This window comes from Lygodium microphyllum, chromosome 6 (genome assembly GCF_053477565.2).
Source record: "Lygodium microphyllum isolate KBCC chromosome 6, Lygodium_microphyllum_v1.1.10, whole genome shotgun sequence".
NCBI lineage: Eukaryota > Viridiplantae > Streptophyta > Polypodiopsida > Schizaeales > Lygodiaceae > Lygodium > Lygodium microphyllum.
In genome coordinates this window covers 134,598,387-134,612,937 of record NC_141140.1, presented here as the reverse complement: position 1 = coordinate 134,612,937, position 14,551 = coordinate 134,598,387, and positions in this window count along the sequence as shown.

Sequence of the window (14,551 nt, the reverse complement as noted above, 5' to 3'; positions counted from 1 at the left end):
GAAGATAGTCTATTTTTGTGTGAGGACTCTACATCAACTACATTCATTAATCACAAGCATATGAGGTATTTTAAATAATCTTTAATCTCTCCTTTCTGAATACAATTGCTGAGCTAATCCAATTGATGAATGAGGGATTAAAATGATTCATAATTCCCACTATTCTATTAAAAGCACTTCATGAATAATCCATTTAGCAATCCTAGTGATTAATTTCCAATTGATCACTTACACTCATTGAAAATAACCACTTCCAATGCTTCAAATTCTCACCCATTCTTCTCTAACTTGACATTGAACTATTTTCCCTTTTGTCTCCTTGCCTTGAATAAAAATGTTGCCCAATGGTAAGTGAAATACAATTGTAAAGCAATGAGTCACTGCTGTAGGTATTCCTTACCTAATCCCACCTCATTTTTAGTTCAACTTCTTCCAAGCTCATGCATATCATGAAATGACAATTAAATCCTTTCCAATACATGCATTTCATGCTGTTTTCTTAATCTAGCATTGACCTGCCATGTATCTACCCACAAGGAAAAGTGGATGCCGGGCAAGTTGGTAGGACAAAAGAGAGGTGACCCTCCCCTATTGACAAGGACCCTGAAGGGGAGCACAAACCGGCTTGAGAGAGAAATTTTCACACCCCTCAAGTCTTGGATCCCTAGGTACCACTCAAGGGAACAAGAATTCAGCCTCCTTCAGCATGGTATATTTGGCATGGGTTACATGATGCAAAGGCAAATGTATGGCAACATAATGCAATGCAAGTGGCAAATAGGGACAGAGTTATGTTGAGCATTATGAATGCTATTGGTGGCATTTGTTAATTGGGTCAGTGATAAAAGAGTTGGAACAGGGATTTCCAACAAAGTTCCATTGATTGGACCTTCTTTTGCAGCATATAGTGGGATTGTTCAATCCTTGTTTTATTGCAGAGGTTATTTTCAATATTGGCAAATGTATGGAGTTCATTTGCAAGTCTACATGTTGGTACATGCATGAAAATTGATAGTACAAGTCATTAAAGGACCAGAACAGAGAGCATTCACAGGTTGCAGGAAATTCCAGACAGCTACAGCAAATTACTTACATATTTTCCTGTACTCAACCATTTTTAACACTTGATAGCTCATTTGAAAGGGGACATCCTAAGCTTTATACAGAGCCAAGAAGTTGGTCATTTGAATCATTAGAGCTCAAGAAATTTGAGTTTTCCTTTTGTTGTATACTCAAGACAAGACGTCACTTATGGCCAAAGATAAAAGAAAGGAACCTATTATGGATACCGTCAGTGAAGGATTAAATGATTATCAGTTGGATAAAGAGCATGAAGCTTCACAAGAGGATATTTACCTTGAGAACCATGGTAATGAGGAACTAGAGATAAGTTCAACACATGCTGTAGCAAACAAACAAGTGAATGGGGTTGGCACTACTCATGTCTCTACTTATTCTAACAGTTTTCGACAACTCTCCAATGACATTAAGGATATGAAATCGGGCATTGAAAAGCTTGTAGCTCTCTTGAGTGAGAAGATATTACCTACATCTAATCCAAATGCTCCAAATCTTCCCATTGCCCAAGAGCAGTCAAAGTTCTCAAACCCCAAGGGTGTTGGGCACTTTGAAGTTGGAGAGCCACCAAGAGCTTAGCCCTCTCATGTTCAGCCTCAATTTCAGCCCTTAAATCAACCCAAGACCTACACTAGCCCTCATGGACAGGATTTAGAAGATAAGGCCCAAGCTAACTCAAGGCTTGATGATGACACACATGGATGCCATCCTTTTTACAAGTCTTTCTATGGATAGCCTTCTAATATCCCTAAATCTACACATGAACAGAAAGCTGAAGAACAAAGGTCCTATCATGGTCAAGCAAGTGGAGGAAATAATTCTCATGGGCAGCACCCATACAATGGACATGGCCATGTGAATTCAGTTCCAAATTCTTATGGATAGCAACATCATGTCAATAATAATCATGTATATAATCATCCCCCTAAACAAGGCCCTCATTCAAATCATTTTTGGTCTCATCAAATGAATGGACAGCAACCACCAATGAATGTCACACCAAATATACACTCTCCAATGTATGGACATCAAGTCTATGGATAGCCTCATGTTGTTGGCAACTCTTTCTCGTCGCCACAAGGACAATTTAATCAGCGAAATGGGTTTGCAAATATTCATGGACAACAATAACCATTTATTCATGGAACATGGAATAATGATGCTCAAAGACAATTCTTTTGGTCCAAACTTTTATGGACAGCAACACAATAATGGCCAATCTCATCAATATGAGCAGGAATACAAGGAGAAAATAACCATTTCTAATTTCAAGGGTGAAAATCCATCCCATGCCGAATTAGAAGAATGGTTTGACAAGCTTGAGATGTATTATTCTTTGTATCCTAGATCGGAGAATGCCAAGGTAAAATTTGCAGCCCTATATTTGGAAGGATATGCACACACTTGGTGGCGGTACATGTCAAGGATTGGTAATGAATTCTTAACATGGGATGCATTAAAGCAGGCAATGATCGAAGTTTTTGTGTCTCCTATTGAAAAAGAGAAGTTAGAGAAGAAGTGGTATGTGCTTGAGCAAAGGGAATTATTGGTTAGAGATTATTCTATCCAATTCCTAACTTCTCCATGTATGTGGATGGAGTATTTGACAATGCCAAGCTGAATAAGTATATATTTGGTCTTGAGTCTTCTCTATCGTCTGAAGTGGGAGCTATGAAACCAACCTCTTTGCAAGCTGCCATACAATTGGCTGAAAGATATGGTAAAAAATACAAGAGTTTTCAGCAAAGAATAGGGCAAAATTTTTAGCCAAACTAGTCCACTAGAATAGCTGCAAATTATGGGCAGTCAAAGACTGAGTTTTAGCAAGGAGGGAAGCCAAAAAATACCTACAACAAGATCCCTACATTCCCTATTTTTTATGGACCAAAACATGGCAATAATTTCAGGTTTAATGCTGAAAATAGATCAGATGGAAAGAGGACTGAAATTAGTGGCAAAAATTCAGTTTCCATGCAAGGAAAGTATGTGTCTAATGACAAGTTGAAGGACATATATGCAAAAGGTCTATGCTTTAAATGTGGGGAGAAATGGTCTCCTGATCACAAGACAAAATGCAAAGCCAAGAATGTCAAAGTGAGCATGATCTTTGAAGAGGAATCAGATATTGAGGCAAATGAAGGCAATCTATCTTAGCTTGATTGCTTACCCACTCTTGAGGAGACGCATGAGCATGATGAGTATTGCCATGAAGAATTCTATGACCCTATGGATGGTTTTCCATTCAACCCAGGTGGTTCATTTATGGATGATGTCTTAACAAATTTGGATTCATTGAAGCTATGTTCCGTCTCTCGTGATGCTTAGAATGGTTCCAAAGGGGACAATACATTACGTCTTAAAGGCTACATTAATGGAAATTTTTCTCATATTCTTATTGATACCGGGAGTACACATAGCTTTGTTAATACATGGTCTCTTGATGGGCTGAAGTTGTATACATAAGAAATGCCTTCTTCACTAAGAATCCAAGTGGCAAATGGAGCTTATGAGAGCAGTAATAAGATTTGTTCCAAGATTCCCATCACTTTATCATCATCTTGTATGTGACTTCAATGAATCTTATTGCCTCGGAGATGGGTCCCATTGATGTCATACTTGGCTGCAATTGGCTAAAAAGTATTGGCAGGTTTACCATGGATTTGAATAGGCTATAAATGGAATTTCAATGGCATGGACAACAAGTTACTCTTCAAGGGATTGAGAAGAAGAGGGTGATCAGCACTAAGAAGATTAAGAGAGAGATTAATGCAAATGCATGTATATTTACCCTTCTCTTATTAAAGATTGATGAGGATCTAATCAGCCCTCTACTCCTTCAAAAGATATGGATCCTTGTCTTTGTAAATTGTTGAAAGAATATGATGATTTTTCAGTCACCTACCTCTCTTCCTCCAAAGCGTGAAGTGGATCACCCTATTGACTTGCTTCCAAATACCAAGCCTATCAATAAACCTCCATATCATCTTTCAAATGTGAAAAGAGAAGAAGTTGAGTGCCAAGTAAAGGAGCTACTTGAAATGGGTCTTATACAACCAAGTCAATCTCCCTTTGCTTCTTCTGTTCTTCTAGTCAAGAAGAAGGATGGTTCATTCCGCATGTGTATAGATTATTGGGATTCGAAGAAGGCCTCCATAAAAAATAGGTATCCAATACCAAGGATTGATGATCTTTTGGATGAGTTGAAGGATGCCAAGGTCTTTTCAAAGATTGATTTGCGATCGGGATACCAACAAATACACATGAAGGAAGGGGATGAATACAAGACTGCATTTAGGACCGAGATGGGATTGTATCATTTTATGGTTATGCCCTTTGGTATTTCAAATGCTCCAGCCACATTCCAAGCTTTAATGAACAAGATACTTTAGCCACTTTTGTTCAATACAGTTTTGGTGTTCTTTGATGGCATATTGATATATAGCAAGGACAAAGAAGAGCATCTACAGCATGTTAGAGAAGTTTTTGACATATTGAGGAGTCACAAGTTGTTTGCTAAAGCAACCAAATGTACATTCATGACCAAAGAAGTAGAATATTTGGGACATATTGTTGGAGAAGATGGCATCAAGATTGACCCAAAAAAGGTCCAATGTGTGAGAGATTGGCCTACTCCAACAAATACCACTTCATTGAGGGGTTTTCTTGGTTTATCGTCTTTCTACTAAAGATTTATCAAGAATTATGCTCTTGCGGCTGCACCATTAACGGATAGGTTAAAGAAAGAAGCATTCTTTTGGGATGAAATAGCCAACAAAAGTTTCAATTAGCTGAAGCAACTCCTCATTTTGGCACCCATATTGGTTTGTCCTGACTTTTCTAAGGTCTTTGTGATCTATGCGGATGCTAGTGGGAGAGGATTGGGGCTGTTTTAGCCCAAGAATATGGTGTCATTGCATATGATAGCAGAAAATTTGATGAAAAAGAGAGACAAATGCATGTTTATGAGCAAGACATGATAGCTATACTACATGCAGTCAAAAATAGCATCATTATCTCTATGGAAGTCACTTTAAAGTGAAAAGTGACCATAGGGTGTTGAAGTACTTCCTCTCGCAGACTAACTTGTCTCCTAAGCAAAGAAGGTGGTTAGCAACTCTTCAATCATATGATTTTGAGATAGCATACACTATTGGAAAAGACAATGTAGTGGCGGATGCACTTTCTAGGATGTGGGCATGTAATGTATCTACCATCTCCACTATATATAAAGATTGAATAAATGATATACAAGAGGAATATATGATGGAGGAGCATGTTGCCACAATAATGCAGAAATTACAGCAAGGGGTAAATGAAGAATATCCAAACTTCAAATGGCAAAATGGACTTTTATGGTACAAAGGAAAGGTCTATTTGATCCCTCAAAGCAGTTTTAAGTTGAAAGTCCTTCAAGAGATGCATTCCTCACCCTTGGTTGGCCATCTTGGTCTCTTTAAGACTTTTGGAAAAGTGCACAAGAGTTTCTATTGGAAAGGCTTATGGAGGGATGTGAAAGAGTATGTTTCTCATTGCTTGGAATGTCAACAAAATAAAGATTCTTCTTTATCATCCAGTTTCCTTCAACCTTTGCCTATCCCACAAGGAAAATGGACCAACATTTCAATGGATTTCATTACCGGCCTTCCTACCACAAGGCATTGTTGGAATAGTATTTTTGTTGTGGTGGATAGACTTACCAAATCAGCCCATTTTATTCCAACCAAGACACAATTTTCAGTAAAGCAAGTAGCGGGTCAATTCATGGAAGGAGTGTTCAAGTTACATGGTATACATTTGAGGATAGCGTCGGATAGGGACACTAGATTCATGGGAAATTTTTGGAAGGGTTTATTTATTTCCATGGGCACTACTCTTACCCCTAGTATGGCTTACCATCCACTGAAAGGGTTAATCGATGGGTGGAAGTGTACTTGAGGCATTTTTATCATGACACTCAATCATCTTGGGATGATTGGTTGCATCTTGCTGAATTTTGCTACAATAACACATATCATATGAGCATTGGGATGGCTCCTTTTTTGAAGCACTTTATGGATACAAGGTTTAAATTCCTTCAGCCATGTTTCATGATGACCTGAATCCACAAGCAAAGGATGAGTTAGAAAGAATGGAGATGCTTATGAAGCAATGTAAAGAAAACATACAAAAGGCACAAGATCTCATGAAGTCCTATGCTGATGATAGGTGGAGGCACATGGAGTTTGATGTTGGAGATTGGGTCTTCTTGAAGGTGTCCAAGACTCATTATGCATCCCTTAAGGGTGGAAATAACAAGTTAGCTCACAGATTTCATGGCCCATATTTGGTTTTGGAAAAGATTGGAGAGCTTGTATATAAGCTCCAATTACCCTCATCTACTCGCATACATGATGTTTTTCATGTATCACAATTGAAGAAGTATATTGGGCAGGACATACAAGTTCTTGAAGAGCTTCCACCACTTGATGAAGATGGACTGATTATCTATTATCCTTCAATTGTTTGTTTATGTGGAGTGACCCTTGTAAGGTGGATTTCGAGGATGTAAAGTAGGAACTCGTAAGAGCGCCTGCACTGAAAGCATAGAAGAGGGGTGAAAATTTTTATATATTTTCAGCAGCTACCATGCATAGCATTAGTTGTTATTTAGCGGAGATGTGGGAAGAGAAGTGGTATCACCCGATTGCTTTTGCCAGTCGGAAGCTGGGTGTATCCGAAATTAATTATACATATATGGAAAAGTTGTGCCTTACGCTCGGGGGAGGGGGGTCACTCATGAATATATGTATATATAACGCGAGTTCAAAATAAGGGGTTTTTAAAACACCATTTTTATACATTTTTTACATACAGAAGGGTGTCATATAAAGGGGTTACTTACAGATTGAATAGAAAAGGGTTGTGTTTTATTCAAGAAAAATTTACAGGTTAGGATATTTATAAATAGGCCATGAATGCACGTTATATAGAGAATATATATAGTGAAACCCTCGAGGCCTTATGATGGTCTTTGCGACTAAAAAGTTCAGACACTACATCCTTTATGAGAAGGTTGTCCTTTATACAAAGGCAGAAGGGCTACAACTACTGATGAATAAGCTACAACCACCCAACCATTTGGCAAAGTGGTTAATCACTTTGCAGGAGTTTGATTATGAGGTTAAGAGCAAGCCACCCAGGTTGCAGGGTATCATGGAGTGCCTTGTGGAATTTGGGGAGCCAAAGGAAGCTCTAGCTAAAGGTAGTGATTGGGATTCATTGTTCAAGATTGACACGACATCTATTCCCTCCTAGTATGCGCAATAACGCATTATTTGTTGATGGGAGAGACTAGAGCTGGTCTATCAAAGTTAGAAAAGCAAAAGATCAAGTAGCAGGCTTTAAAATTTACAATAATCGCAGGCACGTTGTATCGACAAGGGGTAGACGATATCTATCACTGATGCATAATGCTTGAGGAGGTCCCTTTCATCTTAGAAGAGTGCCATGACTCCACTTGTGGAGGGCACTTTGCTGGGCAGTTGACAGCACAAAAGGCTTTAAGACTGGGATATTGGTGGCCGTCCATCTTCCAGGATTCATTTGACTATGTCAAGAGATGTGATGCATGTCAAAGACATGACAGTAGAGAGAATAGGAAGCGTCCACTTATGCCTATTATGGCTATTCTTCCATTTGAGAAGTGGGGCATTGACTTTGTGGATCCTATTACCCTGTCGTCTACCACTCAGAAGAGATACATTATAGTAGCCATTGATTACTTTACAAAGTGGTCAGAAACACAGGCGATGTAGCAGGACAATGCAAAAGAGATTGCGAGTTTCCTACTTGAGCAGATCATCTGCCATTTTGGTCCACCAAAGGAAATAGTATCGAACCGTGGAACCCATTTTTTGAACAAGGTGATTAAAAGCCTAATTGAAGCATGGAAAATCAAGTATAATAAGATGACCCCCTATAATTCATAAGCAAATGGACAAGTTGAAAGTACCAATAAGCAGCTTATGGCTATCCTATCCAAGATAGTCTTCGAAAAGAAATGGGACTGGGATACAAAATTATATGTGGCAATATGGGCATATAACACGACGTTTAAGCAAGCCACTGGCCACACCCCATTCAAATTAGTTTAGGAGTGCATCTTGCCCTTAAAAATTGAGTTGCCGACCATAAGATTCACAACCAATCATTCTTTGGGTGATGAAGATGCCCTATTCAAGTATTTTACGACTATAGCCCACTTGGATGAGCTCAAATTGTAGAGTTTGTTGCACCAGGAAGTAGCTAAGCATCGAATGAAGCAGTTGCATGATCTAAAAACGAAGAAATATACCTTCAAGAAAGGACAATTAGTTCTATACTACGATGTGCGTAGGGAGCTATTTCCAAGGAAGCTAGATACTAGATGGGATGGCCCTTACAAGATAGTTAGGTTATGTAAAAATAAGTCCATGACTTTACTAGCTGATCTACAGGGAGTGGAATTTAAGAATAAGGTCAATCTTAATAATATAAACCTTATTATTTCTGAGTATGCTAACATGCTAAATGCATTGCAAGTCCATGCTGAGGCTGATTTGAGACCTGCAGGAGAGCTTAAACTGGTTGATGGGGCGATTAATTCCTTATTTGGAGCACCCACATCTCGAGCAAAGATATCATCAGGGAAAGCTCATCTGTGGAGTAAAGGCTATAAAGTGACTAAGCAAGACAATGGGACATTCGTTTGGGAGATTAATGTCTTCTGTCATCACAGTTTGCAGATTTTGACGAGCATCCTTGTAGTCTTTAATGATGAAGGTGGAATGGATCCGTCAGTTCATCCTCTTAATATGTTGAATTTTGACTATCATAATTACGAATAGGGGAGTTCTGGATTGCTGGCTGTGTAAACCCATTATGGATGTACACATTATACTTTGATGGGGCATCTAGGGGTCCTAATAAAAAAGGGAGTGTTGGAGTAGTTATCCGAGATCCCCGGCGTAGATTTACAATGAAATTAGCTGCTTAACTTGAGGTAGGATTCACTAACAACATGACGGAGTATAAAGCCTTGATTATGGGACTGAATGTTGCCAAGAAAGGTGATATTCGGTAGTTGTTAGTAAAACGGGATTCCCAGCTGATCTTAAATCTGTTGAGAAATAGACAAATGATGTATGCTCCAAGAGGAGCTGTCCTGAATCCCATATGCACAGTGAGGAGAGTGGAACAACTCAAAGCCTATAAAGCATTGTACTTGACTATGAAATGAATACAATATCATGATGCTTTGTACTTTCAGTTAAGTGTCTGTCATTGTCAATTCTACACAAGATTGTGTTTATGAGTCCAAGCTAATCTATCTTGGAACCTAATTCACTTGTGTAATAGTTTATCTCTACTTGTCCATGTCATTATGAACTTGGTCTTCATCTTTGATCCACCATAGCTTGTGTCATGTCCTAGATCCGCATCATTTAACATGGTATCAGAGCCCAGTTGGGCATGTCACAGCTCATACTCTGAATCTCTAGTCTCCCTTCACCTCTGGTAATCTCTAACCAGCCCACATTCAGCTCATACCTCCAGTTTCAACTTCAAATCTCAGTTGGACCTTGTGGCAGCCATAGCCAGACTGCACCTACCCACCTTGGAGCACTTGGATCTCTCTCTACGGGCCATATCTTCAAGTGAATCCTTCTGGAAGTATCTTCCCTTGCTCTAGGTGCTTCAGCCTATCACATCGGACATCAACATTAGCATCCACAGCAGGCAGCATTGCGCGATTTCCAGAAACGGCGCAGTCTGAAACTGCGTGACGGTTCGTACAGCTGCACGCACAACACGCAGCGCAATCGACACAGCAACCATAGGGCTTTTGTAGCCCATGACATAAGCTTCATGGCCATGTAAAAATTTCTGAGAATGATCAAGTGTGTAATGCACACAGACCAAAAAACCAGGCTGCTACAGAAACCCTAATCCAGGAAGCCATATCTAGAAATTTGGAAGCTTGGAAACCTTATTCCTCTTTCTAATTACCATCATCAACAATGATTTTTGATCACTGAGGAATACTCTCTGAAGCTCATTACTAGTCTGGAAGTGTCCAAGGAAGCTCAGAAGCCACCCACGAAGTTCCTAAGAGGAAGCAGATCAAGTACCGACTAGTATCCATTAACACTCAACTAGTGTCAATTTGACACTGATTCTCTTGTGTCTCTTGACACATTAAAATACAATTTTTTGCTGGTTAACTGAAGATTAGCAACATGGCCGAGCTTGAGCAAATAGCAAAGTTTAATGGAGAAGGCTTCCATGCCTGGAAGGAAAAGACCATGTATCACCTAATGCGGAAAGACTTGTGGGACCTGTTTGAAGATGATGCAGATAACAAGAAGGAAGATGATGAAGACGGGTTCGTTGAAGAAGAACAGTTCAAATCCAAAGAATGGAAGAAGATGAATAATAAGGCACTAGGCATCATTGCCTGGGGACTTAGTGATGACGTGTTACATCATATATCTGGCATTAGAAATGCTAGAACCGCCTGGGAGGAACTTGATAAAATGTTTGGTACTCAAGCAAAGAATTCAAAGGTAAAACTTCTCATGCAGTTTTATAAACTGGATATCAAAGACAGTGCTTCTATGACCATACACATTAATAAGTTTAAGAGTTTAAAAACTCAACTTGCATCTCTTAAAAAGAATATTGAGGAAGATGAAGCAATAGCCGTACTGCTTGCAAGTGTAAACAAGGATCCATATGAAAATCTTGTGTCCACTTTGAGTAATGTTCCAAGCCTCACACTTAAAGATATTGAGCACTCACTACTCGACGAAGAAGGCAAAGTAAAAACCAAGAATGCAAAAGACAATGTCTCATCATCTAGGGAAAATCTTTTGTACACCAAAGGAGCTGCTGGACCTAAAGGAAGAGGTCGAGGATTCATCAACAACAATAACAAGGATCGGATTACATGTCACTATTGTGGTAAGACTGGCCATGTAGCCAGTGAATGTTTCCACAAGAAGAGAGCCCAACAATTGCAAAGTGATCATCACCAGAACCAATACATGGAGGAAAAAGAAGAAGAAGAATATGCTTCCACTACCATCAACAACTCTGACAGATTGTTTTGAAGAACTTTCATTGTATCTCTCATATGTTAGTGAATTTGATTTATATAACCCTTGCCAAGATGTAAAGTCTCATGCCAAGATGTAAAGTCTCAAGCTTTAACTTGACTAGGCTGCCTATGAGCTAGTCTTCCGGGCCATGTCATCATGAAGGGGGGGCAAAAGCCAGCAAGTGTAGGGACTCATCATTTGAGGGGGGGTGTTGAGAAATAGACAAATGATGTATGCTCCAAGAGGAGCTGTCCTGAATCCCATATGCACAGTGAGGAGAGTGGAACAACTCAAAGCCTATAAAGCATTGTACTTGACTATGAAATGAATACAATATCATGATGCTTTGTACTTTCAGTTAAGTGTCTGTCATTGTCAATTCTACACAAGATTGTGTTTATGAGTCCAAGCTAATCTATCTTGGAACCTAATTCACTTGTGTAATAGTTTATCTCTACTTGTCCATGTCATTATGAACTTGGTCTTCATCTTTGATCCACCATAGCTTGTGTCATGTCCTAGATCCGCATCATTTAACAAAATCAACTCAATGAGACATATATAGTCTGAAATCCTATCCTTCGTATGTATCATCGAACTGCTATAACCCTACTTGATGAATTTGAGAGCATACTTCTTCAGCTGATTCCACGTTCTTGGAATCAGTTTGTGGATTCACTAGCCAATTTTGCTTATGAAGAGGACCTCTTCTTCAACTTTGGTCCTAGTCTGGATGTTTCTCTTGATAATGAGACACAACCTAGTCGCTTGTGGGGAATGTTATCAGACCACGCGTTATATGGCAGGCGATGGTTGATTTGGGTAATGCAAAGGGTAGTTGAGACCCATCTACCACTACTATCTTGGACCCATAGATTGGTCAAACGACATGCTATGCGTATGCCTCTTGTTGTATATGCAGGAGGTGTGGGTCACAAATTGATGCATTTAGTTTAGGGCTGAGAGCCCTATTTTTTCCCTTGGAATAGAGCGTATTTTTGTATATCTGCCTTCTTTCAAGGAGGGATCTATATGAGCTACTTTATTTAATTTCTTTAGGCCAAGAGGGCCAGTTGTTTTTTAAGGTTTTAATGTACTATTTCTTTAGGCCAAGAGGGCCAGTTAGTTTGCAGTACAAATGTACTATTTCTTTAGGCCAAGAGGGCCCTATATGTCTATTTGGTGCAAGTACATTTAATGGTTTTTGTTTTAGAGTGTAAAGGATGTGCTGCGCATGGGTATCGTGCTTTACTTTCGCATGAGCTAATCATAGAAGTTTGGATTATATTCCATGTGAGCATACCGGTCCATGTCAAAAGGTCCAATGCCGAGCTGGGTGATGTAAGTAAGGACATCGATCAAGAAGTCACCAGAGTCCATGCGACTAGCAATGTGCAGCTCCTCCTCAGTAAGGATGTGATCTAAATAGGGGTATACCTGAATGTGTTCTCCATGGGTCAGTTACGAATGGTCGTTAATACCCTATAAGAGGTTGGAGCAACATAAGTTGGGTCGTATTCTGATGTTTTAAGTGCATGTCATTGCTTGAAATTTGACATGACCTGACATCCCTCGAGCTCCCATTGGAGGTGAAGAGTGTACCATTTTTTCAAGAAAGGGAAGTTGTTTGCTACAAGTTGTTTCAAGTCTTCTATGTCTTGCTCGTTGTTGGCACAAGCTGTGCGCTTGTCATATGAAGTGATGAGGCATTGTCGCTGCACTTGTTTGCAAGAAATCTTGGTGGCAATCAGCTCCGTAGCTGCTTTGGAAGCTTTGACAAACACGAATTCCGATTCTTCCAAAGAACAAGGGAGTGTTTGTATTTTTGTCGCCATAAGTTTGTCTAAGAGTCCCAATCTAAGCGGTCATAGCTTTTAGCAAGCGATATGAAAGTTGCATCCAAGCATTTGAGGCAAGCAACCAAGTCATCCCTTGTATTTTCTACTAATTCTATGGCTAGAGCTAGAATCGATCGTTGCACATAAGAGGGTTTAAGACTAGTAGAGGTGGTTGAGGTTTAAGAGAACTAGAGAGTTCAGTAGCTAATGCTCGCAGCTTGGTTTGCTCCTTAGGTTGAAGCTTGGCTTCATGTTCAATGACTTTGGTTATGATTGCAGTTGTCATGCTACTAGATGCTTTTGAGGTTTGGGAGGTACCATCAGCTCTAGATTTGTGCGTTTTGTTAGTAGTAGGCTGGGATTTTGGTGGGCGATAGATTGGTTTAGGCATTGTTGAGCTAGGTTTTGGCAGTTCTATGGACTTGGCGGCCCGATTCTCTTGTGGCCTGATTGTCTCTAACCCCTTGTTTCATGTGGCCAAGCTCGAGCATGGCGTTTGAATAGGTTTTTTGGTTGTTTTGGCTTTAGGTAGCCAAATCCAAGGGTTACCCTCATAGTAGCCTTGTGCTTGCAATAAGGTTTTGGGGACCCATCGCGGCAGGACCATGCGTCGATGCTCACAGTTTCGTCTTGGCCTCCTAGGTTGTTTCGAGTGTGGGCCCTTAGCTCTGTGAGGACGTAGGTGTCTACTTCAAGGTGGCAGTCCTTGACATTTAGATACCCATTTGAACTAGGGTTTCTTGGATTCAGTGTTGGGTTCAGCAGATTGCCAGCATTGAGGTTTGGCGGGTTCTAGCGAGTCACGATCCCCCTCCTTAGACTTGACGGTGGGGTTCTCTACCGGTGGCTTTGAGGACTTGGAAAGAGTCACACCACAATTGCTTAAAGATGTAACTATTCAGACATTGCCTATTGCTAGGTGGATACATTGTGACTCATAGTCAACAGTACAATGAGCTCGCTTCTTAAAGGTTTGTCCTAACAGTGATTCTGTGCCTGCATCTTTAGTGTTGGGAAACACATAGAAGATCATCAGTATGCTTTCAAACTTGATAGAAACTGCAACCTTGCACTTTCCCAAAAGTGTATAGGGTCGGCCTCCATAATGGTTGAGCTTAGCATTAGTGGGTTGCAACTACAGTTTGCAAATTTGTGTCCAACGGTCATTGGTTAAGACATTAAACTCAGCTTCCTTATCGATCAATGCATTGATGGTGCATGTGTGCTTGGCAGTGACCATTATGATTAGATAAGTTGGTTCTACAGCTTCCTCATCCTCATCATCCATCTCAATGATAGTGGCTACTCGTACTTGGACAGGGGGTGCCAGCATTGGAGGCTCATGCAAGGGGTGCGTGGGAGGGAAGTACTTCTTTATGCAACTGCCATTGAAGAATTATATGCCCTCATCTTCTAGGGTTTCGAGTTCTAGGTTGCAAGTTTGGCTAATGGTTTGAACCCTAAAATGACTTAGCCCTCGAAAATTCAGTTTTTGCTTGGAACAGATTTTGAGTCTAT